This window comes from Nerophis ophidion, linkage group LG17, assembly GCF_033978795.1.
Source record: "Nerophis ophidion isolate RoL-2023_Sa linkage group LG17, RoL_Noph_v1.0, whole genome shotgun sequence".
NCBI classification, from domain to species: Eukaryota; Metazoa; Chordata; class Actinopteri; order Syngnathiformes; family Syngnathidae; genus Nerophis; species Nerophis ophidion.
In genome coordinates this window covers 30,169,034-30,193,210 of record NC_084627.1, presented here as the reverse complement: position 1 = coordinate 30,193,210, position 24,177 = coordinate 30,169,034, and positions in this window count along the sequence as shown.

Sequence of the window (24,177 nt, the reverse complement as noted above, 5' to 3'; positions counted from 1 at the left end):
TACACCTGGCTGTTATCTACCGCCCCCCAGGGCCCTATTCGGACTTTATTAATGAATTCTCAGAGTTCTCTGCTGATCTAGTGACACACGGCGATAATATAATCATAATGGGGGACTTTAATATCCATATGAATACCCCATCGGACCCACCGTGCGTAGCGCTCCAGACTGTAATTGATAGCTGTGGTCTCACACAAATAATAAATGAACCCACGCATCGCAACGGTAATACGATAGACCTAGTGCTTGTCAGGGGCATCACCGTTTCCAAAGTTACGATACTCCCGTATACTAAAGTATTGTCCGATCATTACCTTATAAAATTCGAGGTTCAGACGCATGTTAGTCAAACTAATAATAATAATAACTGCTATAGCAGCCGCAACATTAATACAGCCACAACGACAACTCTTGCTGACCTACTGCCCTCGGTAATGGCACCATTCCCAAAGTATGTGGGCTCTATTGATAACCTCACTAACAACTTTAACGACGCCCTGCGCGAAACCATTGATAACATAGCACCGCTAAAGTTAAAAAAGGCTCCAAAAAAGCGCACCCCGTGGTTTACAGAAGAAACTAGAGCTCAGAAATTATTATGTAGAAAGCTGGAACGCAAATGGCGCACGACTAAACTTGAGGTGCACCATCAAGCATGGAGTGATGGTTTAATAACTTATAAACGCATGCTTACCTTAGCTAAAGCTAAATATTACTCAAATCTCATCCACCGTAATAAAAACGATCCTAAATTTTTGTTTAGTACGGTAGCATCGCTAACCCAACAAGGGACTCCTTCCAGTAGCTCAACCCACTCAACTGATGACTTTATGCAATTCTTTAGTAAGAAAATTGAAGTCATTAGAAAGGAGATTAAAGACAATGCGTCCCAGCTACAACGGGGTTCTATTAACACTGACACGATTGTATATACGGCGGATACCGCCCTCCAAAATAGTTTCTCTCGTTTTGAGGAAATAACATTAGAGGAATTGTTACAACGTGTAAATGGAATAAAACAAACAACATGTTTACTTGACCCTCTTCCTGGGAAACTGATCAAGGAGCTCTTTGTATTATTAGGTCCATCAGTGCTAAATATTATAAACTTATCACTCTCCTCGGGCACTGTTCCCCTAGCATTCAAAAAAGCGGTTATTCATCCTCTTCTTAAAAGACCTAACCTCGATCCTGACCTCATGGTAAATTACCGACCGGTGTCTCACCTTCCCTTTATTTCAAAAATCCTTGAAAAAATTGTTGCGGAGCAGTTAAATGAACACTTAGCGTCTAACAATCTATGTGAAACCTTTCAATCCGGTTTCAGGGCAAATCACTCCACGGAGACAGCCCTCGCAAAAATGACTAATGATCTATTGCTAACAATGGATTCTGATGCGTCATCTATGTTGCTGCTCCTCGATCTTAGCGCTGCTTTCGATACCGTCGATCATAATATTTTATTAGAACGTATCAAAACACGAATTGGTATGTCAGACTTAGCCCTGTCTTGGTTTAACTCTTATCTTACTGATAGGATGCAGTGTGTCTCCCATAACAATGTGACCTCGGACTATGTTAAGGTAACGTGTGGAGTTCCCCAGGGTTCGGTCCTTGGCCCTGCACTCTTCAGCATCTACATGCTGCCGCTAGGTGACATCATACGCAAATACGGTATTAGCTTTCACTGTTATGCTGATGACACCCAACTCTACATGCCCCTAAAGCTGACCAACACGCCGGATTGTAGTCAGCTGGAGGCGTGTCTTAATGAAATTAAACAATGGATGTCCGCTAACTTTTTGCAACTCAACGCCAAAAAAACGGAAATGCTGATTATCGGTCCTGCTAGACACCGAACTCTATTTAATAATACAACTCTAACATTTGACAACCAAACAATTAAACAAGACGACACGGTAAAGAATCTGGGTATTATCTTCTACCCAACTCTCTCCTTTGAGGCACACATTAAAAGCGTTACTAAAACGGCCTTCTTTCATCTCCGTAACATCGCTAAAATTCGCTCCATTCTGTCCACTAAAGACGCTGAGATCATTATCCATGCGTTTGTTACGTCTCGCCTCGACTGCTGTAACGTATTATTTTCGGGTCTCCCCATGTCTAGCATTAAAAGATTACAGTTGGTACAAAATGCGGCTGCTAGACTTTTGACAAGAACAAGAAAGTTTGATCACATTACGCCTGTACTGGCTCACCTGCACTGGCTTCCTGTGCACTCAAGATGTGACTTTAAGGTTTTACTACTTACGTATAAAATACTACACGGTCTAGCTCCATCTTATCTTGCCGATTGTATTGTACCATATGTCCCGGCAAGAAATCTGCGTTCAAAGGACTCCGGCTTATTAGTGATTCCCAAAGCCCAAAAAAAGTCTGCGGGCTATAGAGCATTTTCCGTTCGGGCTCCAGTACTCTGGAATACCCTCCCGGTAACAGTTCGCGATGCCACCTCAGTAGAAGCATTTAAGTCTCACCTTAAAACTCATTTGTATACTCTAGCCTTTAAATAGACTCCCTTTTTAGACCAGTTGATCTGCCGTTTCTTTTCTTTTTCTTCTATGTCCCACTCTCCCGTGTGGAGGGGGTCCGGTCCGATCCGGTGGCCATGTACTGCTCGCCTGTGTATCGGCTGGGGACATCTCTGCGCTGCTGGTCCGCCTACGCTTGGGATGGTTTCCTGCTGGCTCCGCTGTGAACGGGACTCTCGCTGCTGTGTCTTGGATCCTCTTTGGACTGGACTCTCGCGACTGGGTTGTATCCATTGTGGATTGAACTTTCACAGTATCATGTTAGATCCGCTCGACATCCATTGCTTTCCTCCTCTCTAAGGTTCTCATAGTCATCATTGTCACCGACGTCCCACTGGGTCATTATTGTCACCGATGTCCCACTGGGTGTGAGTTTTCCTTGCCCTTATGTGGGCCTACCGAGGATGTCGTGGTGGTTTGTGCAGCCCTTTGAGACACTAGTGATTTAGGGCTATATAAGTAAACATTGATTGATTGATTGAATAACGCCTGAATTTATGTATCTTTAAGAGTTTTACTGGAAAGAAACATTTGACAAGGTTTGCAAAAACAAAAAGTAATGTTTTACTCAATTTGACAGTATTATACTTACAATCCTGAGATAATGCGAAAAAAGCAATAAAAATGTATTACAACACAATTCCTAATCCAAACGTGCAAAATGTCTAAAAATACCTGTGATATTGAATCAATATGAGTTTTACTAGAAACGAGTGTTTTTCTATGGTTTGCAACTACAAAAATTTGGTTTTACTCAATATGACTGTATACTGTAACACTCAATATGACAGTTATTTAAACATAACTTCTAAACCACACATGGAAAATTGCTAATAATGCCTGAAATATTGCATCTTCGGGAGTTTTGTTCAAAACGTATGCTTTTTAAAATCTTGCAAATGCAAATAGTAGTTTTTTATTCAATAAGACAGTAATGTTCCTACAATCCTGAGATAATGCGAAAAAAGCAAAAAAAATGTATTCAAACATAACTTCTAAACGACACTTGCAAAATGGCTTATAATGTCTGGAGATATTCATCTTTGTCAGTTGTACTAGAAAAATGATCATTTGTAAGGTTTGCAAAGACATAAAGTTGTTTTGTAATTCAAAACAGATGTATATTTGTCATACTAAATATGAAAGGTTTATAGATATAACTCCAAAACCAAACATAATATCTGTCCAAAAAAGCCTGTAATATTGAATTTATGTGAGTTTTACAAGAATCAAGTTTTTTGGAAAGGTTCACAAATACAGAAATTAGGTTTTATTCACTATGACAGTATACTGTCACACTCAATAAGAAAGTTCTTGAAACATAATTCCAAAAATACACATGCAAAATGTCTAATAACGCCTGAAGTTATGTATCTTTAAAAGTTTTACTGGAAAGAAACATTTGACAAGGTTTGCAAAAACAAAAAGTAATGTTTTACTCAATTTTGTCAGTATTATACTTACAATCCTCAGATAATGCGAAAAAAGCAATAAAAATGTATTCCAACATAATTCCTAATCCCAATGTGCAAAATGTCTAAAAATACCTGTGATATTGAATCAATGTGAGTTTTACTAGAAACGATTGTTTTTCTATGGTTTGCAACTACAAAAATTAGGTTTTACTCAATATGACTGTATACTGTAACACTCAATATGACAGTTATTTAAACATAACTTCTAAACCACACATGAAAATTTGCTAATAATGCCTGAAATAATGCATCCCAGAGAGTTTTACTTGAAACATGTGCTTTTTTAAATTTTAAAAATGGAAAAAGTAGTTTTTTACTCAGTATGACTATAATGATCTTAGAATCATGAGATAATGCGAAAAAAGCAATAAAGATGTATTCCAACATAATTCCTAATCCAAACGTGCAAAATGTCTAAAAATGCCTGTGATATTGAATCAATGTGAGTTTTACTAGAAACGATTGTTTTTCTATGGTTTGCAAATACAAACATTTGGTTCTACTCAATATGACTGTATACTGTAACACTCAATATGACTGTATACTGTAACACTCAATATGACAGTTATTTGAACATAACTTCTAAACCACACATGAAAAATTGCTAATAATGCCTGAAATAATGCATCTTCGAGAGTTTTGTTTGAAACATATGCTTTTTAAAATCTTGCAAATGCAAAAAGTAGTTTTTTATTCAATAAGACAGTAATGTTCCTACAATCCTGAGATAATGCGAAAAAAGCAATAAAATGTATTCAAACATAACTTCTAAACAACACATGCAAAATGGCTTATAATGGCTGGAGATATTCATCTTTGTCATTTGTACTAGAAAAATGATCATTTGTAAGGTTTGCAAAGACATAAAGTTGTTTTGTAATTCAAAACAGATGTATATTTGTCATACTAAATATGAAAGGTTTATAGATATAACTCCAAAACCAAACATAATATCTGTCCAAAATAGCCTGTAATATTGAATTTATGTGAGTTTTACAAGAATCAAATTTTTTGGAAAGGTTCACAAATACAGAAATTAGGTTTTATTCACTATGACAGTATACTGTCACACTCAATAAGAAAGTTATTCAAACATAATTCCAAAAATACACATGCAAAATGTCTAATAAGGCCTGAAGTTATGTATCTTTTAGGGTTTTACTGGAAAGAAACATTTGACAAGGTTTGCAAAAACAAAAAGTAAAGTTTTACTCAATTTGACAGTATTATACATACAATCCTGAGATAATGCGAAAAAAGATATAAAAATGTATTACACCACAATTCCTAATCCAAACGTGCAAAATGTCTAAATATATCTCTGATATTGAATCAATGTGAGTTTTACTAGAAACGATTGTTTTTCTATGGTTTGCAACTACAAAAATTAGGTTTTACTCAATATGACTGTATACTGTAACACTCAATATGACAGTTATTTGAACATAACTTCTAAACCACACATGAAAAATTGCTAATAATGCCTGAAATAATGCATCTTCGAGAGTTTTGTTCGAAACATATGCTTTTTAAAATCTTGCAAATGCAAAAAGTAGTTTTTTATTCAATAAGACAGTAATGTTCCTACCATCCTGAGATAATGCGAAAAAAGCAATAAAAATGTATTCAAACATAACTTCTAAACGACACTTGCAAAATGGCTTATAATGTCTGGAGATATTCATCTTTGTCAGTTGTACTAGAAAAATGATCATTTGTAAGGTTTGCAAAGACATAAAGTTGTTTTGTAATTCAAAACAGATGTATATTTGTCATACTAAATATGAAAGGTTTATAGATATAACTCCAAAACCAAACATAATATCTGTCCAAAAAAGCCTGTAATATTGAATTTATGTGAGTTTTACAAGAATCAAGTTTTTTGGAAAGGTTCACAAATACAGAAATTTGGTTTTATTCACTATGACAGTATACTGTCACACTCAATAAGAAAGTTCTTGAAACATAATTCCAAAAATACACATGCAAAATGTCTAATAACGCCTGAAGTTATGTATCTTTAAGAGTTTTACTGGAGAGAAACATTTGACAAGGTTTGCAAAAACAAAAAGTAATATTTTACTCAATTTGACAGTATTATACTTACAATCCTGAGATAATGCGAAAAAAACAATAAAAATGTATTACAACACAATTCCTAATCCAAACGTGCAAAATTTCTAAAAATACCTGTGATATTGAATCAATGTGAGTTTTACTAGAAACGATTGTTTTTCTGTGGTTTGCAACTACAAAAATTAGGTTTTACTCAATATGACTGTATACTGTAACACTCAATATGACAGTTATTTAAACATAACTTCTAAACCACACATGGAAAATTGCTAATAATGCCTGAAATAATGCATCTTCGGGAGTTTTGTTCGAAACATAAGCTTTTTAAACTCTCGCAAATGCAAAAAGTAGTTTTTTATTCAATAAGACAGTAATGTTCCTACAATCCTGAGATAATGCGAAAAAAGCAATAAAAATGTATTCAAACATAACTTCTAAACAACACATGCAAAATGGCTTATAATGTCTGGAGATATTCAGCTTTGTCAGTTGTACTAGAAAAATGATCATTTGTAAGGTTTGCAAAGACATAAAGTTGTTTTATAATTCAAAACAGCTGTCTATTTTTCATACTAAATGTGAAAGGTTTATAGATATAACTCCAAAACCACACATAATAGCTGTCAAAAAAAAGCCTGTAATATTGGATTTATGTGAGTTTTACAAGAATCAAGTTTTTTGGAAAGGTTCAAAAATACAGAAATTAGGTTTTATTCACTATGACAGTATACTGTCACACTCAATAAGAAAGTCCTTCAAACATAATTCCAAAAATACACATGCAAAATGTCTAATAACGCCTAAAGTTATGTATCTTTAAGGGTTTTACTGGAAAGAAACATTTGACAAGGTTTGCAAAAACAAAAAGTAAAGTTTTACTCAATTTGACAGTATTATACATACAATGCTGAGATAATGCGAAAAAAGCAATAAAAATGTATTACACCACAATTCCTAATCCAAACGTGCAAAATGTCTAAATATATCTGTGATATTTAATCAATGTGAGTTTTACTAGAAACGATTGTTTTTCTATGGTTTGCAACTACAAAAATTAGGTTTTACTCAATATGACTGTATACTGTAACACTCAATATGACAGTTATTTGAACATAACTTCTAAACCACACATGAAAAATTGCTAATAATGCCTGAAATAATGCATCTTCGAGAGTTTTGTTCGAAACATATGCTTTTTAAAATATTGCAAATGCAAAAAGTAGTTTTTTATTCAATAAGACAGTAATGTTCCTACAATCCTGAGATAATGCGAAAAAAGCAATAAAAATGTATTAAAACATAACTTCTAAACAACACATGCAAAATGGCTTATAATGTCTGGAGATATGCATCTTTGTCAGTTGTACTAGAAAAATGATAATTTGTAAGGTTTACAAAGACATAAAATTGTTTTGTAATTCAAAACAGATGTATGTTTGTCATACTAAATATGAAAGGTTTATAGATATAACTCCAAAACCAAACATAATATCTGTCCAAAATAGCCTGTAAAATTGAATTTATGTGAGTTTTACAAGAATCACATTTTTTGGAAAGGTTCACAAATACAGAAATTAGGTTTTATTCACTATGACAGTATACTGTCATACTCAATAAGAAAGTTCTTCAAACATAATTCCAAAAATACACATGCAAAATGTCTAATAACGCCTGAAGTTATGTATCTTTAAGGGTTTTACTGGAAAGTAACATTTGACAAGGTTTGCAAAAACAAAAAGTAAAGTTTTACTCAATCTGACAGTATTATACATACAATCCTGAGATAATGGGAAAAAACCAATAAAAATGTATTACACCACAATTCCTAATCCAAATGTGCAAAATGTCTAAATATATCTATGATATTGAATCAATGTGAGTTTTACCAGAAACGATTGTTTTTCTATGGTTTGCAACTACAAAAATTAGGTTTTACTCAATATGACTGTATACTGTAACACTCAATATGACAGTTATTTGAACATAACTTCTAAACCACACATGAAAAATTGCTAATAATGCCTGAAATAATGCATCTTCGAGAGTTTTGTTCGAAACATATGCTTTTTAAACTCTTGCAAATGCAAAAAGTAGTTTTTTATTCAATAAGACAGTAATGATCCTACAATCCTGAGATAATGCGAAAAAAGCAATAAAAATGTATTCAAACATAACTTCTAAACAACACATGCAAAATGGCTTATAATGTCTGGAGATATTCAGCTTTGTCAGTTGTACTAGAAAAATGATCATTTGTAAGGTTTGCAAAGACAAAAAGTTGTTTTATAATTCAAAACAGCTGTCTATTTTTCTTACTAAATGTGAAAGGTTTATAGATATATCTCCAAAACCACACATAATATCTGTCAAAAAAGCCTGTAATATTGGATTTGTGAGTTTTACTAGAAACGATTGTTTTTGTATGGTTTGCAACTACAAAAAATAGGTTTTACTCAATATGACTGTACACTGTAACACTCAATATGACAGTTATTTGAACATAACTTCTAAACCACACATGAAAAATTGCTAATAATGCCTGAAATAATGCATCTTCGAGAGTTTTGTTCGAAACATATGCTTTTTAAAATCTTGCAAATGCAAAAAGTAGTTTTTTATTCAATAAGACAGTAATGTTCCTACAATCCTGAGATAATGCGAAAAAAGCAATAAAAATGTATTCAAACATAACTTCTAAACAACACATGCAAAATGGCTTATAATGTCTGGAGATATTCATCTTTGTCAGTTGTACTAGAAAAATGATCATTTGTAAGGTTTGCAAAGACATAAAGTTGTTTTGTAATTCAAAACAGATGTATATTTGTCATACTAAATATGAAAGGTTTATAGACATAACTCCAAAACCAAACATAATATCTGTCCAAAAAAGCCTGTAATATTGAATTTATGTGAGTTTTACAAAAATCAAGTTTTTTGGAAAGGTTCACAAATACAGAAATTAGGTTTTATTCACTATGACAGTATACTGTCACACTCAATAAGAAAGTTCTTGAAACATAATTCCAAAAATACACATGCAAAATGTCTAATAACGCCTGAAGTTATGTATCTTTAAGAGTTTTACTGGAAAGAAACATTTGACAAGGTTTGCAAAAACAAAAAGTAATGTTTTACTCAATTTGACAGTATTATACATACAATCCTGAGATAATGCGAAAAAAGCAATAAAAATGTATTACAACACAATTCCTAATCCAAACGTGCAAAAAATACCTCTGATATTGAATCAATGTGAGTTTTACTAGAAACGATTGTTTTTCTGTGGTTTGCAACTACAAAAAATAGGTTTTACTCAATATGACTGTATACTGTAACACTCAATATGACAGTTATTTAAACATAACTTCTAAACCACACATGGAAAATTGCTAATAATGCCTGAAATAATGCATCTTCGAGAGTTTTGTTCGAAACATATGCTTTTTAAAATCTTGCAAATGCAAAAAGTAGTTTTTTATTCAATAAGACAGTACTGTTCCTACAATCCTGAGATAATGTGAAAAAAGCAATAAAAATGTATTCAAACATAACTTCTAAACAACACATGCAAAATGGCTTATAATGTCTGGTTATATTCATCTTTGTCAGTTGTACTAGAAAAATGATCATTTGTAAGGTTTGCAAAGACATAAAGTTGTTTTATAACTCAAAACAGCTGTCTATTTTTCATACTAATTGTGAAAGGTTTATAGATATAACTCCAAAACCACACATAATATCTATCAAAAAAAAGCCTGTAATATTGAATTTATGTGAGTTTTACAAGAATCAAGTTTTTTGGAAAGGTTCAAAAATACAGAAATTAGGTTTTATTCACTATGACAGTATACTATCACACTCAATAAGAAAGTTCTTGAAACATAATTTCAAAAATACAATGCAAAATGTCTAATAACGCCTAAAGTTATGTATCTTTAAGAGTTTTACTGGAAAGAAACATTTGACAAGGTTTGCAAAAACAAAAAGTAATGTTTTACTCAATTTGACAGTATTATACTTACAATCCTGAGATAATGCGAAAAAAGCAATAAAAATGTATTACAACACAATTCCTAATCCAAACGTGCAACATGTCTAAAAATACCTGTGTTATTGAATCAATATGAGTTTTACTAGAAACGAGTGTTTTTCTATGGTTTGCAACTACAAAAATTAGGTTTTACTCAATATGATTGTATACTGTAACACTCAATATGACAGTTATTTGAACATAACTTCTAAACCACACATGAAAAATTGCTAATAATGCCTGAAATAATGCATCTTCGAGAGTTTTGTTCGAAACATATGCTTTTTAAAATCTTGCAAATGCAAAAAGTAGTTTTTTATTCAATAAGACAGTAATGTTCCTACAATCCTGAGATAATGCGAAAAAAGCAATAAAATGTATTCAAACATAACTTCTAAACAACACATGCAAAATGGCTTATAATGTCTGGAGATATTCATCTTTGTCAGTTGTACTAGAAAAATTACCATTTGTAAGGTTTGCAAAGACATAAAGTTGTTTTGTAATTCAAAACAGATGTATATTTGTCATACTAAATATGAAAGGTTTATAGATACAACTCCAAAACCAAACATAATATCTGTCCAAAATAGCCTGTAATATTGAATTTATGTGAGTTTTACAAGAATCAAATTTTTTGGAAAGGTTCACAAATACAGAAATTAGGTTTTATTCACTATGACAGTATACTGTCACATTCAATTAGAAAGTTCTTCAAACATAATTCCAAAAATACACATGCAAAATGTCTAATAACGCCTGAAGTTATGTATCTTTAAGGGTTTTACTGGAACAAAACATTTGACAAGGTTTGCAAAAACAAAAAGTAAAGTTTTACTCAATTTGACAGTATTATACATACAATCCTGAGATAATGCGAAAAAAGCAATAAAAATGTATTACACCACAATTCCTAATCCAAACGTGCAAAATGTCTAAATATATCTGTGATATTGAATCAATGTGAGTTTTACTAGAAACGATTGTTTTTCTATGGTTTGCAACTACAAAAATTAGGTTTTACTCAATATGATTGTATACTGTAACACTCAATATGACAGTTATTTGAACATAACTTCTAAACCACACATGAAAAATTGCTAATAATGCCTGAAATAATGCATCTTCGAGAGTTTTGTTCGAAACATATGCTTTTTAAAATCTTGCATATGCAAAAAGTGTTTTTTTATTCAATAAGACAGTAATGTTCCTACAATCCTGAGATAATGCGAAAAAAGCAATAAAATGTATTCAAACATAACTTCTAAACAACACATGCAAAATGGCTTATAATGTCTGGAGATATTCATCTTTGTCAGTTGTACTAGAAAAATTATCATTTGTAAGGTTTGCAAAGACATAAAGTTGTTTTGTAATTCAAAACAGATGTATATTTGTCATACTAAATATGAACGGTTTATAGATATAACTCCAAAACCAAACATAATATCTGTCCAAAAAAGCCTGTAATATTGAATTTATGTGAGTTTTACAAGAATCAAATTTTTTGGAAAGGTTCACAAATACAGAAATTAGGTTTTATTCACTAAGACAGTATACTGTCACATTCAATTAGAAAGTTCTTCAAACATAATTCCAAAAATACACATGCAAAATGTCTAATAACGCCTGAAGTTATGTATCTTTAAGGGTTTTACTGGAACGAAACATTTGACAAGGTTTGCAAAAACAAAAAGTAAAGTTTTACTCAATTTGACAGTATTATACATACAATCCTGAGATAATGCGAAAAAAGCAATAAAAATGTATTACACCACAATTCCTAATCCAAACGTGCAAAATGTCTAAATATATCTGTGATATTGAATCAATGTGAGTTTTACTAGAAACGATTGTTTTTCTATGGTTTGCAACTACAAAAATTAGGTTTTACTCAATATGATTGTATACTGTAACACTCAATATGACAGTTATTTGAACATAACTTCTAAACCACACATGGAAAATTGCTAATATTGCCTGAAATAATGCATCTTCTTGAGTTTTGTTCGAAACATAAGCTTTTTAAACTCTTGCAAATGCAAAAAGTAGTTTTTTATTCAATAAGACAGTACTGTTCCTACAATCCTGAGATAATGCGAAAAAAGCAATAAAAATGTATTCAAACATAATTTCTAAACAACACTTGCAAAATGGCTTATAATGTCTGGTTATATTCATCTTTGTCAGTTGTACTAGAAAAATGATCATTTGTAAGGTTTGCAAAGACATAAAGTTGTTTTATAACTCAAAACAGCTGTCTATTTTTCATAGTAATTGTGAAAGGTTTATAGATATAACTCCAAAACCACACATAATATCTATCAAAAAAAAGCCTGTAATATTGAATTTATGTGAGTTTTACAAGAATCAAGTTTTTTGGAAAGGTTCAAAAATACAGAAATTAGGTTTTATTCACTATGACAGTATACTATCACACTCAATAAGAAAGTTCTTGAAACATAATTTCAAAAATACAATGCAAAATGTCTAATAACGCCTAAAGTTATGTATCTTTAAGAGTTTTACTGGAAAGAAACATTTGACAAGGTTTGCAAAAACAAAAAGTAATGTTTTACTCAATTTGACAGTATTATACATACAATCCTGAGATAATGCGAAAAAAGCAATAAAAATGTATTACACCACAATTCCTAATCCAAACGTGCAAAATGTCTAAATATATCTGTGATATTGAATCAATGTGAGTTTTACTAGAAACGATTGTTTTTCTATGGTTTGCAACTACAAAAATTAGGTTTTACTCAATATGATTGTATACTGTAACACTCAATATGACAGTTATTTGAACATAACTTCTAAACCACACATGAAAAATTGCTAATAATGCCTGAAATAATGCATCTTCGAGAGTTTTGTTCGAAATATATGCTTTTTAAAATCTTGCAAATGCAAAAAGTGTTTTTTTATTCAATAAGACAGTAATGTTCCTACAATCCTGAGATAATGCGAAAAAAGCAATAAAATGTATTCAAACATAACTTCTAAACAACACATGCAAAATGGCTTATAATGTCTGGAGATATTCATCTTTGTCAGTTGTACTAGAAAAATTATCATTTGTAAGGTTTGCAAAGACATAAAGTTGTTTTGTAATTCAAAACAGATGTATATTTGTCATACTAAATATGAAAGGTTTATAGATATAACTCCAAAACCAAACATAATATCTCTCCAAAATAGCCTGTAATATTGAATTTATGTGAGTTTTACAAGAATCAAATTTTTTGGAAAGGTTCACAAATACAGAAATTAGGTTTTATTCACTATGACAGTATACTGTCACACTCAATAAGAAAGTTCTTGAAACATAATTCCAAAAATACACATGCAAAATGTCTAATAACGCCTGAAGTTATGTATCTTTAAGAGTTTTATTGGAAAGAAACATTTGACAAGGTTTGCAAAAACAAAAAGTAAAGTTTTACTCAATTTGACAGTATTATACATACAATCCTGAGATAATGCGAAAAAAGCAATAAAAATGTATTACACCACAATTCCTAATCCAAACGTGCAAAATGTCTAAATATATCTGTGATATTGAATCAATGTGAGTTTTACTAGAAACAATTGTTTTTCTATGGTTTGCAACTACAAAAATTAGGTTTTACTCAATATGACTGTATACTGTAACACTCAATATGACAGTTATTTGAACATAACTTCTAAACCACACATGAAAAATTGCTAATAATGCCTGAAATAATGCATCTTCGAGAGTTTTGTTCGAAACATATGCTTTTTAAAATATTGCAAATGCAAAAAGTAGTTTTTTATTCAATAAGACAGTAATGTTCCTACAATCCTGAGATAATGCGAAAAAAGCAATAAAAATGTATTCAAACATAACTTCTAAACACATGCAAAATGGCTTATAATGTCTGGAGAGATTAATCTTTGTCAGTTGTACTAGAAAAAATGACCATTTGTAAGGTTTGCAAAGACATAAAGTTGTTTTGTAATTCAAAACAGATGTATATTTGTCATACTAAATATGAAAGGTTTATAGATATAACTCCAAAACCAAAAATAATATCTGTCCAAAATAGCCTGTAATATTGAATTTATGTGAGTTTTACAAGAATCAAATTTTTTGGAAAGGTTCACAAATACAGAAATTAGGTTTTATTCACTATGACAGTATACTGTCACACTCAATAAGAAAGTTCTTGAAACATAATTCCAAAAATACACATGCAAAATGTCTAATAACGCCTGAAGTGACACGATGGCGAGGCATAATGGATGCGTGTTGCTACCCCAGGGATGCAAGAGGACCAGGACAGGCAGGAGTTGCAGGTAAGATTAGATTTAATACAAAAAACAAAAATAATACTGGTACAAAATGCAAAGAAAAGGCGTGCCGAATGCACGGAGAGCTATGCTAAGAATTAGCAACGAGAGCAGAGTACAGGAATAGAGGTGCAGAGCGCACGCAAAGCTAAGGCGAGACTTAGCAATAGTGATTACAAAAATAAGAACCAACGTGCGTGTTGCAAGTAGCAAACAAAACAGCCAGGAGGAACTAAGGTAGCAGGTGGTCTTAAATACAACACAAATAATTCAAAACAGGTGTGCGTAATGAGTCCGTGCAGGAGGCATACTTAGGTTGCCATGGTGACAATACAAAACAAGGAAGTGCGCTAACAAACGGGATCGGTAGAGTCCAAAACATGATCAAAACATAGTAGGACAATACAAAAAAAGACAAACATGCTAGAGATGTGTGATCCGGAAGCCGGATCACAACATTACCCCCCCCCTTAAGGGGCAGATCCCAGATGCCCCCAAAAAACTGCAATAAAGAGAACCCCCCTCCCAAAACCAGAAAGTTCACAAACGAAGGGAGGGCGGAAGGAGTCCACGGTGGAGGGTCGCCAGATCGCATGTCCCCGAGTCCACCGAGGACACATCATGTGGCGGCGGCGGGTGGAACGCTGCTGCCGAAAAAGTTTTGGCGGGCGACCTCGAAAAGGCCACATTAGTGGCCGCCTCGCAGGATGAGGTGCCCGGCGAGGCGGACGACCCGGGCACGGCCACATCCGTGGCCGACATGGAGGAGGGAGTATCTGGCGAGGAGGATGACCTCGCAGAGGCCACGCCCGTGGTCGACGTGGTGGACGACGCCTCAGCACCGAAATCCCAGCAGGCTTGGAAGCAGCAGACGAGGGTGCGGGGACTGCAGCCAAAGCAGGCCCGAGTGCAGCTGGCGAGGATGATGCGGGTGCTGCAGCCGCAGGAGTCGTCGGAGGCGGCCTGGGAGCCGCAGGAGTCGTCGGAGGCGGCCTGGGAGCCGCAGGAGTCGTCGGAGGCGGCCTGGGAGCCGCAGGAGTCGTCGGAGGCGGCCTGGGAGCCGCAGGAGTCGTCGGAGGCGGCCTGGGAGCCGCAGGAGTCGTCGGAGGCGGCCTGGGAGCCGCAGGAGTCGTCGGTGGTGCTGGTGTGGGCTCCAGCCCCGTCGTCGACGCTGGTGTGGGCTCCAGCCCCGTCGTCGGCGCTGGTGTGGGCTCCAGCCCCGTCGTCGGCGCTGGTGTGGGCTCCAGCCCCGTCGTCGGCGCTGGTGTGGGCTCCAGCCCCGTCGTCGGCGCTGGTGTGGGCTCCAGCCCCGTCGTCGGCGCTGGTGTGGGCTCCAGCCCCGTCGTCGGCGGTGCTTGGCGGCACGGAGCTGGCACCGGTGCTTGGCGGCACGGAGCTGGCACCGGTACCTGTCGTGGTGCTGGTACCGGAGTGGGCTCCAGCCTTGGAGTTTGTGCTGGTGTGAGGACCAGACTGGGAGTTTGTGCTGGTGTGAGAACCAGACTGGGAGCTGGTGTGAGAACCAGACTGGGAGCTGGTGTGAGAACCAGACTGGGAGCTGGTGTGAGAACCAGACTGGGAGCTGGTGTGAGAACCAGACTGGGAGCTGGTGTGAGAACCAGACTGGGAGCTGGTGTGAGAACCAGACTGGGAGCTGGTGTGAGAACCAGACTGGGAGCAGGTGTCGGCTTCAGCCGAGGAGCAGGTGTCGGCTTCAGCCGAGGAGCAGGTGTCGGCTTCAGCCGAGGAGCAGGTGTCGGCTTCAGCCGAGGAGCAGGTGTCGGCTTCAGCCGAGGAGCAGGTGTCGGCTTCAGCCGAGGAGCAGGAGTCGGCGTCAGCCGAGGAGCAGGAGTCGGCGTCAGCCGAGGAGCAGGAGTCGGCGTCAGCCGAGGAGCAGGAGTCGGCGTCAGCCGAGGAGCACTAAGAGACTGGCAGAGAGGAGGACTAGGACTACTGTGAGGATTTAGACTAACACTAGGACTTGGGCAAGGACTTGTGTGAGGACCAGTACTTACAATCAAACTAGTGCTTTTATAAGGACTTGGGCAAGGACTCGGACTACGACTCAGTCTACGAGTTGATCTACAATGTTGGCCAGAAGTCGGACCAGGACTGGGACTAGGCTTGAACACCGGTGGTGGAGGGCGCACTGGAGGTAGTGGACGAGAGTCGAAAAGTCGGTGGAGGAGGTCTAGGTGGCCTTAGTGGCTTGACCGGGGGAAACACAGGTGGAGGAAGAAAAGTAGGTAGCTCATGTTGCCTTAGTTTGCATCTAGAAATAACATCTGTATAGAACTTAGTTGTGTCTATAGAGTTCAAAAAATCATAGTCAATATTTGAAACAGGTTGAGAATAAGACTCAACAATATAAAAATCCTCAGAAAAAATATCATCGACAGGGGGTGGTATTGAGTCACCAGGGGGCGTTGACGAAATGACGTCACCGTGATGGACCGGTGGGCCGGAGGTATGCCCTGGCCTTACAGCCCAGTCGGAAGAGTGGTTGGAATATGGAGAAAAAACAAAACTTCCAAACCTCAGGGAAGAGTACTGGGCTGTTGTCTGCGCGCTGCTGTCCGGGGAAAAAGTCTTCGCGGCTTGGCGAAGGGAAGACTTTTGGTGGTCCACTGCGAGGCGGCGTTGTGCTGGCTGTTTTCTGACACGATGGCGAGGCATAATGGATGCGTGTTGCTACCCCAGGGATGCAAGAGGACCAGGACAGGCAGGAGTTGCAGGTAAGATTAGATTTAATACAAAAAACAAAAATAATACTGGTACAAAATGCAAAGAAAAGGCGTGCCGAATGCACGGAGAGCTATGCTAAGAATTAGCAACGAGAGCAGAGTACAGGAATAGAGGTGCAGAGCGCACGCAAAGCTAAGGCGAGACTTAGCAATAGTGATTACAAAAATAAGAACCAACGTGCGTGTTGCAAGTAGCAAACAAAACAGCCAGGAGGAACTAAGGTAGCAGGTGGTCTTAAATACAACACAAATAATTCAAAACAGGTGTGCGTAATGAGTCCGTGCAGGAGGCATACTTAGGTTGCCATGGTGACAATACAAAACAAGGAAGTGCGCTAACAAACGGGATCGGTAGAGTCCAAAACATGATCAAAACATAGTAGGACAATACAAAAAAAGACAAACATGCTAGAGATGTGTGATCCGGAAGCCGGATCACAACATGAAGGTATGTATCTTTAAGAGTTTTACTGGAAAGAAACATTTGACAAGGTTTGCAAAAACAAAAAGTAATGTTTTACTCAATTTGACAGTATTATACTTACAATCCTGAGATAATGCGAAAAAAGCAATAAAAATGTATTCCAACATAATTCCTAATCCAAACGTGCAAAATGTCTAAATATATCTGTGATATTGAATCAATGTGAGTTTTACTAGAAACGATTGTTTTTCTATGGTTTGCAACTACAAAAATTAGGTTTTACTCAATATGACTGTATACTGTAACACTCAATATGAGAGTTATTTGAACATAACTTCTAAACCACACATGAAAAATTGCTGATAATGCCTGAAATAATGCATCTTCGAGAGTTTTTTTCGAAACATATGCTTTTTAAAATCTTGCAAATGCAAAAAGTAGTTTTTTATTCAATAAGACAGTAATGTTCCTACAATCCTGAGATAATGCGAAAAAAGCAATAAAATGTATTCAAACATAACTTCTAAACAACACATGCAAAATGGCTTATAATGTCTGGAGATATTCATCTTTGTCAGTTGTACTAGAAAAATTATCATTTGTAAGGTTTGCAAAGACATAAAGTTGTTTTGTAATTCAAAACAGATGTATATTTGTCATACTAAATATGAAAGGTTTATAGATATAACTCCAAAACCAAACATAATATCTGTCCAAAATAGCCTGTAATATTGAATTTATGTGAGTTTTACAAGAATCAAATTTTCTGGAAAGGTTCACAAATACAGAAATTAGGTTTTATTCACTATGACAGTATACTGTCACACTCAATAAGAAAGTTCTTGAAACATAATTCCAAAAATACACATGTAAAATGTCTAATAACGCCTGAAGTTATGTATCTTTAAGAGTTTTATTGGAAAGAAACATTTGACAAGGTTTGCAAAAACAAAAAGTAAAGTTTTACTCAATTTGACAGTATTATACATACAATCCTGAGATAATGCGAAAAAAGCAATAAAAATGTATTACACCACAATTCCTAATCCAAACGTGCAAAATGTCTAAATATATCTGTGATATTGAATCAATGTGAGTTTTACTAGAAACAATTGTTTTTCTATGGTTTGCAACTACAAAAATTAGGTTTTACTCAATATGACTGTATACTGTAACACTCAATATGACAGTTATTTGAACATAACTTCTAAACCACACATGAAAAATTGCTAATAATGCCTGAAATAATGCATCTTCGAGAGTTTTGTTCGAAACATATGCTTTTTAAAATATTGCAAATACAAAAAGTAGTTTTTTATTCAATAAGACAGTAATGTTCCTACAATCCTGAGATAATGCGAAAAAAGCAATAAAAATGTATTCAAACATAACTTCTAAACAACACATGCAAAATGGCTTATAATGTCTGGAGATATTCATCTTTGTCAGTTGTACTAGAAAAAATGACCATTTGTAAGGTTTGCAAAGACATAAAGTTGTTTTGTAATTCAAAACAGATGTATATTTGTCATACTAAATATGAAAAGTTTATAGATATAACTCCAAAACCAAACATAATATCTGTCCAAAATAGCCTGTAATATTGAATTTATGTGAGTTTTACAAGAATCTAATTTTTTGGAAAGGTTCACAAATACAGAAATTAGGTTTTATTCACTATGACAGTATACTGTCACATTCAATTAGAAAGTTCTTCAAACATAATTCCAAAAATACACATGCAAAATGTCTAATAACGCCTGAAGTTATGTATCTTTAAGGGTTTTACTGGAACGAAACATTTGACAAGGTTTGCAAAAACAAAAAGTAAAGTTTTACTCAATTTGACAGTATTATACATACAATCCTGAGATAATGCGAAAAAAGCAATAAAAATGTTTTACACCACAATTCCTAATCCAAACGTGCAAAATGTCTAAATATATCTGTGATATTGAATCAATGTGAGTTTTACTAGAAACGATTGTTTTTCTATGGTTTGCAACTACAACAATTAGGTTTTACTCAATATGACTGTATACTGTAATACTCAATATGGCAGTTATTTGAACATAACTTCTAAACCACACATGAAAAATTGCTAATAATGCCTGAAATAATGCATCTTCGAGAGTTTTGTTCGAAACATATGCTTTTTAAAATCTTGCAAATGCAAAAAGTAGTTTTTTATTCAATAAGACAGTAATGTTCCTACAATCCTGAGATAATGCGAAGAAAGCAATAAAATGTATTCAAACATAACTTCAAAACAACACATGCAAAATGGCTTATAATGTCTGGAGATATTCATCTTTGTCAGTTGTACTAGAAAAATTATCATTTGTAAGGTTTGCAAAGACAAAAAGTTGTTTTGTAATTCAAAACAGATGTATATTTGTCATACTAAATATGAAAGGTTTATAGATATAACTCCAAAACCAAAAATAATATCTGTCCAAAATAGCCTGTAATATTGAATTTATGTGAGTTTTACAAGAATCAAATTTTTTGGAAAGGTTCACAAATACAGAAATTAGGTTTTATTCACTATGACAGTATACTGTCACACTCAATAAGAAAGTTCTTGAAACATAATTCCAAAAATACACATGCAAAATGTCTAATAACGCCTGAAGGTATGTATCTTTAAGAGTTTTACTGGAAAGAAACATTTGACAAGGTTTGCAAAAACAAAAAGTAATGTTTTACTCAATTTGACAGTATTATACTTACAATCCTGAGATAATGCGAAAAAAGCAATAAAAATGTATTCCAACATAATTCCTAATCCAAACGTGCAAAATGTCTAAATATATCTGTGATATTGAATCAATGTGAGTTTTACTAGAAACGATTGTTTTTCTATGGTTTGCAACTACAAAAATTAGGTTTTACTCAATATGACTGTATACTGTAAAACTCAATATGAGAGTTATTTGAACATAACTTCTAAACCACACATGAAAAATTGCTGATAATGCCTGAAATAATGCATCTTCGAGAGTTTTTTTCGAAACATATGCTTTTTAAAATCTTGCAAATGCAAAAAGTAGTTTTTTATTCAATAAGACAGTAATGTTCCTACAATCCTGAGATAATGCGAAAAAAGCAATAAAATGTATTCAAACATAACTTCTAAACAACACATGCAAAATGGCTTATAATGTCTGGAGATATTCATCTTTGTCAGTTGTACTAGAAAAATGATCATTTGTAAGGTTTGCAAAGACATAAAGTTGTTTTGTAATTCAAAACAGATGTATATTTGTCATACTAAATATGAAAGGTTTATAGATATAACTCCAAAACCAAACATAATATCTGTCCAAAATAGCCTGTAATATTGAATTTATGTGAGTTTTACAAGAATCAAATTTTTTGGAAAGGTTCACAAATACAGAAATTAGGTTTTATTCACTATGACAGTATACTGTCACACTCAATAAGAAAGTTCTTGAAACATAATTCCAAAAATACACATTTAAAATGTCTAATAACGCCTGAAGTTATGTATCTTTAAGGGTTTTACTGGAAAGAAACATTTGACAAGGTTTGCAAAAACAAAAAGTAAAGTTTTACTCAATTTGACATTATTATACATACAATCCTGAGATAATGCGAAAAAAGCAATAAAACTGTATTACACCACAATTCCTAATCCAAACGTGCAACATGTCTAAATATACCTGTGATATTGAATCAATCTGAGTTTTACTAGAAACGATTGTTTTTCTATGGTTTGCAACTACAAAAATTAGGTTTTACTCAATATGATTGTATACTGTAACACTCAATATGACAGTTATTTGAACATAACTTCTAAACCACACATGAAAAATTGCTAATAATGCCTGAAATAATGCATCTTCGAGAGTTTTGTTCGAAACATATGCTTTTTAAAATCTTGCAAATGCAAAAAGTAGTTTTTTATTCAATAAGACAGTAATGTTCCTACAATCCTGAGATAATGCGAAAAAAGCAATAAAATGTATTCAAACATAACTTCTAAACAACACATGCAAAATGGCTTATAATGTCTGGAGATATTCATCTTTGTCAGTTGTACTAGAAAAATTACCATTTGTAAGGTTTGCAAAGACATAAAGTTGTTTTGTAATTCAAAACAGATGTATATTTGTCATACTAAATATGAAAGGTTTATAGATACAACTCCAAAACCAAACATAATATCTGTCCAAAATAGCCTGTAATATTGAATTTATGTGAGTTTTACAAGAATCAAATTTTTTGGAAAGGTTCACAAATACAGAAATTAGGTTTTATTCACTATGACAGTATACTGTCACACTCAATAAGAAAGTTCTTGAAACATAATTCCAAAAATACACATGCAAAATGTCTAATAACGCCTGAAGTTATGTTTCTTTAAGGGTTTTACTGGAAAGAAACATTTGACAAGGTTTGCAAAAACAAAAAGTAAAGTTTTACTCAATTTGACAGTATTATACATACAATCCTGAGATAATGCGAAAAAAGCAATAAAAATGTATTACACCACAATTCCTAATCCAAACGTGCAAAATGTCTAAATATATCTGTGATATTGAATGAATGTGAGTTTTACTAGAAACGATTGTTTTTCTATGGTTTGCAACTACAAAAATTAGGTTTTACTCAATATGACTGTGTACTGTAACACTCAAAATGACAGTTATTTGAACATAACTTCTAAACCACACATGAAAAATTGCTAATAATGCCTGAAATAATGCATCTTCGAGAGTTTTGTTTGAAACATATGCTTTTTAAAATCTTGCAAATGCAAAAAGTAGTTTTTTATTCAATAAGACAGTAATGTTCCTACAATCCTGAGATAATGCGAAAAAAGCAATAAAAATGTATTACAACACAATTCCTAATCCAAACGTGCAAAAAATACCTCTGATATTGAATCAATGTGAGTTTTACTAGAAACGATTGTTTTTCTGTGGTTTGCAACTACAAAAAATAGGTTTTACTCAATATGACTGTATACTGTAACACTCAATATGACAGTTATTTAAACATAACTTCTAAACCACACATGGAAAATTGCTAATAATGCCTGAAATAATGCATCTTCGAGAGTTTTGTTCGAAACATATGCTTTTTAAAATCTTGCAAATGCAAAAAGTAGTTTTTTATTCAATAAGACAGTAATGTTCCTACAATCCTGAGATAATGCGAAAAAAGCAATAAAAATGTATTCAAACATAACTTCTAAACGACACTTGCAAAATGGCTTATAATGTCTGGAGATATTCATCTTTGTCAGTTGTACTAGAAAAATGATCATTTGTAAGGTTTGCAAAGACATCAAGTTGTTTGTAATTCAAAACAGATGTATATTTGTCATACTAAATATGAAAGGTTTATAGATATAACTCCAAAACCAAACATAATATCTGTCCAAAAAAGCCTGTAATATTGAATTTATGTGAGTTTTACAAGAATCAAGTTTTTTGGAAAGGTTCACAAATACAAAAATTAGGTTTTATTCACTATGACAGTATACTGTCACACTCAATAAGAAAGTTCTTGAAACATAATTCCAAAAATACAATGCAAAATGTCTAATAACGCCTAAAGTTATGTATCTTTAAGAGTTTTACTGGAAAGAAACATTTGACAAGGTTTGCAAAAACAAAAAGTAATGTCTTACTCAATTTGACAGTATTATACATACAATCCTGAGATAATGCGAAACAAGCAATAAAAATGTATTAAACCACAATTCCTAATCCAAACGTGCAAAATGTCAAAAGATATCTGTGATATTGAATCAATGTGAGTTTTACTAGAAACAATTGTTTTTCTATGGTTTGCAACTACAAAAATTAGGTTTTACTCAATATGACTGTATACTGTAACACTCAATATGACAGTTATTTGAACATAACTTCTAAACCACACATGAAAAATTGCTAATAATGCCTGAAATAATGCATCTTCGAGAGTTTTGTTCGAAACATATGCTTTTTAAAATCTTGCAAATGCAAAAAGTAGTTTTTTATTCAATAAGACAGTAATGTTCCTACAATCCTGAGATAATGCGAAAAAAGCAATAAAATGTATTCAAACATAACTTCTAAACAACACATGCAAAATGGCTTATAATGTCTGGAGATATTCATCTTTGTCAGTTGTACTAGAAAAATGACCATTTGTAAGGTTTGCAAAGACATAAAGTTGTTTTGTAATTCAAAACAGATGTATATTTGTCATACTAAATATGAAAGGTTTATAGATATAACTCCAAAACCAAACATAATATCTGTCCAAAAAAGCCTGTAATATTGAATTGATGTGAGTTTTACAAGAATCAAGTTTTTTGGAAAGGTTCACAAATACAGAAATTAGGTTTTATTCACTATGACAGTATACTGTCACACTCTATAAGAAAGTTCTTGAAACATAATTCCAAAAATAAACATGCAAAATGTCTAATAACGCCTGAAGTTATGTATCTTTAAGAGTTTTACTGGAAATAAACATTTTACAAGGTTTGCAAAAACAAAAAGTAATGTTTTACTCAATTTGACAGTATTATACTTAC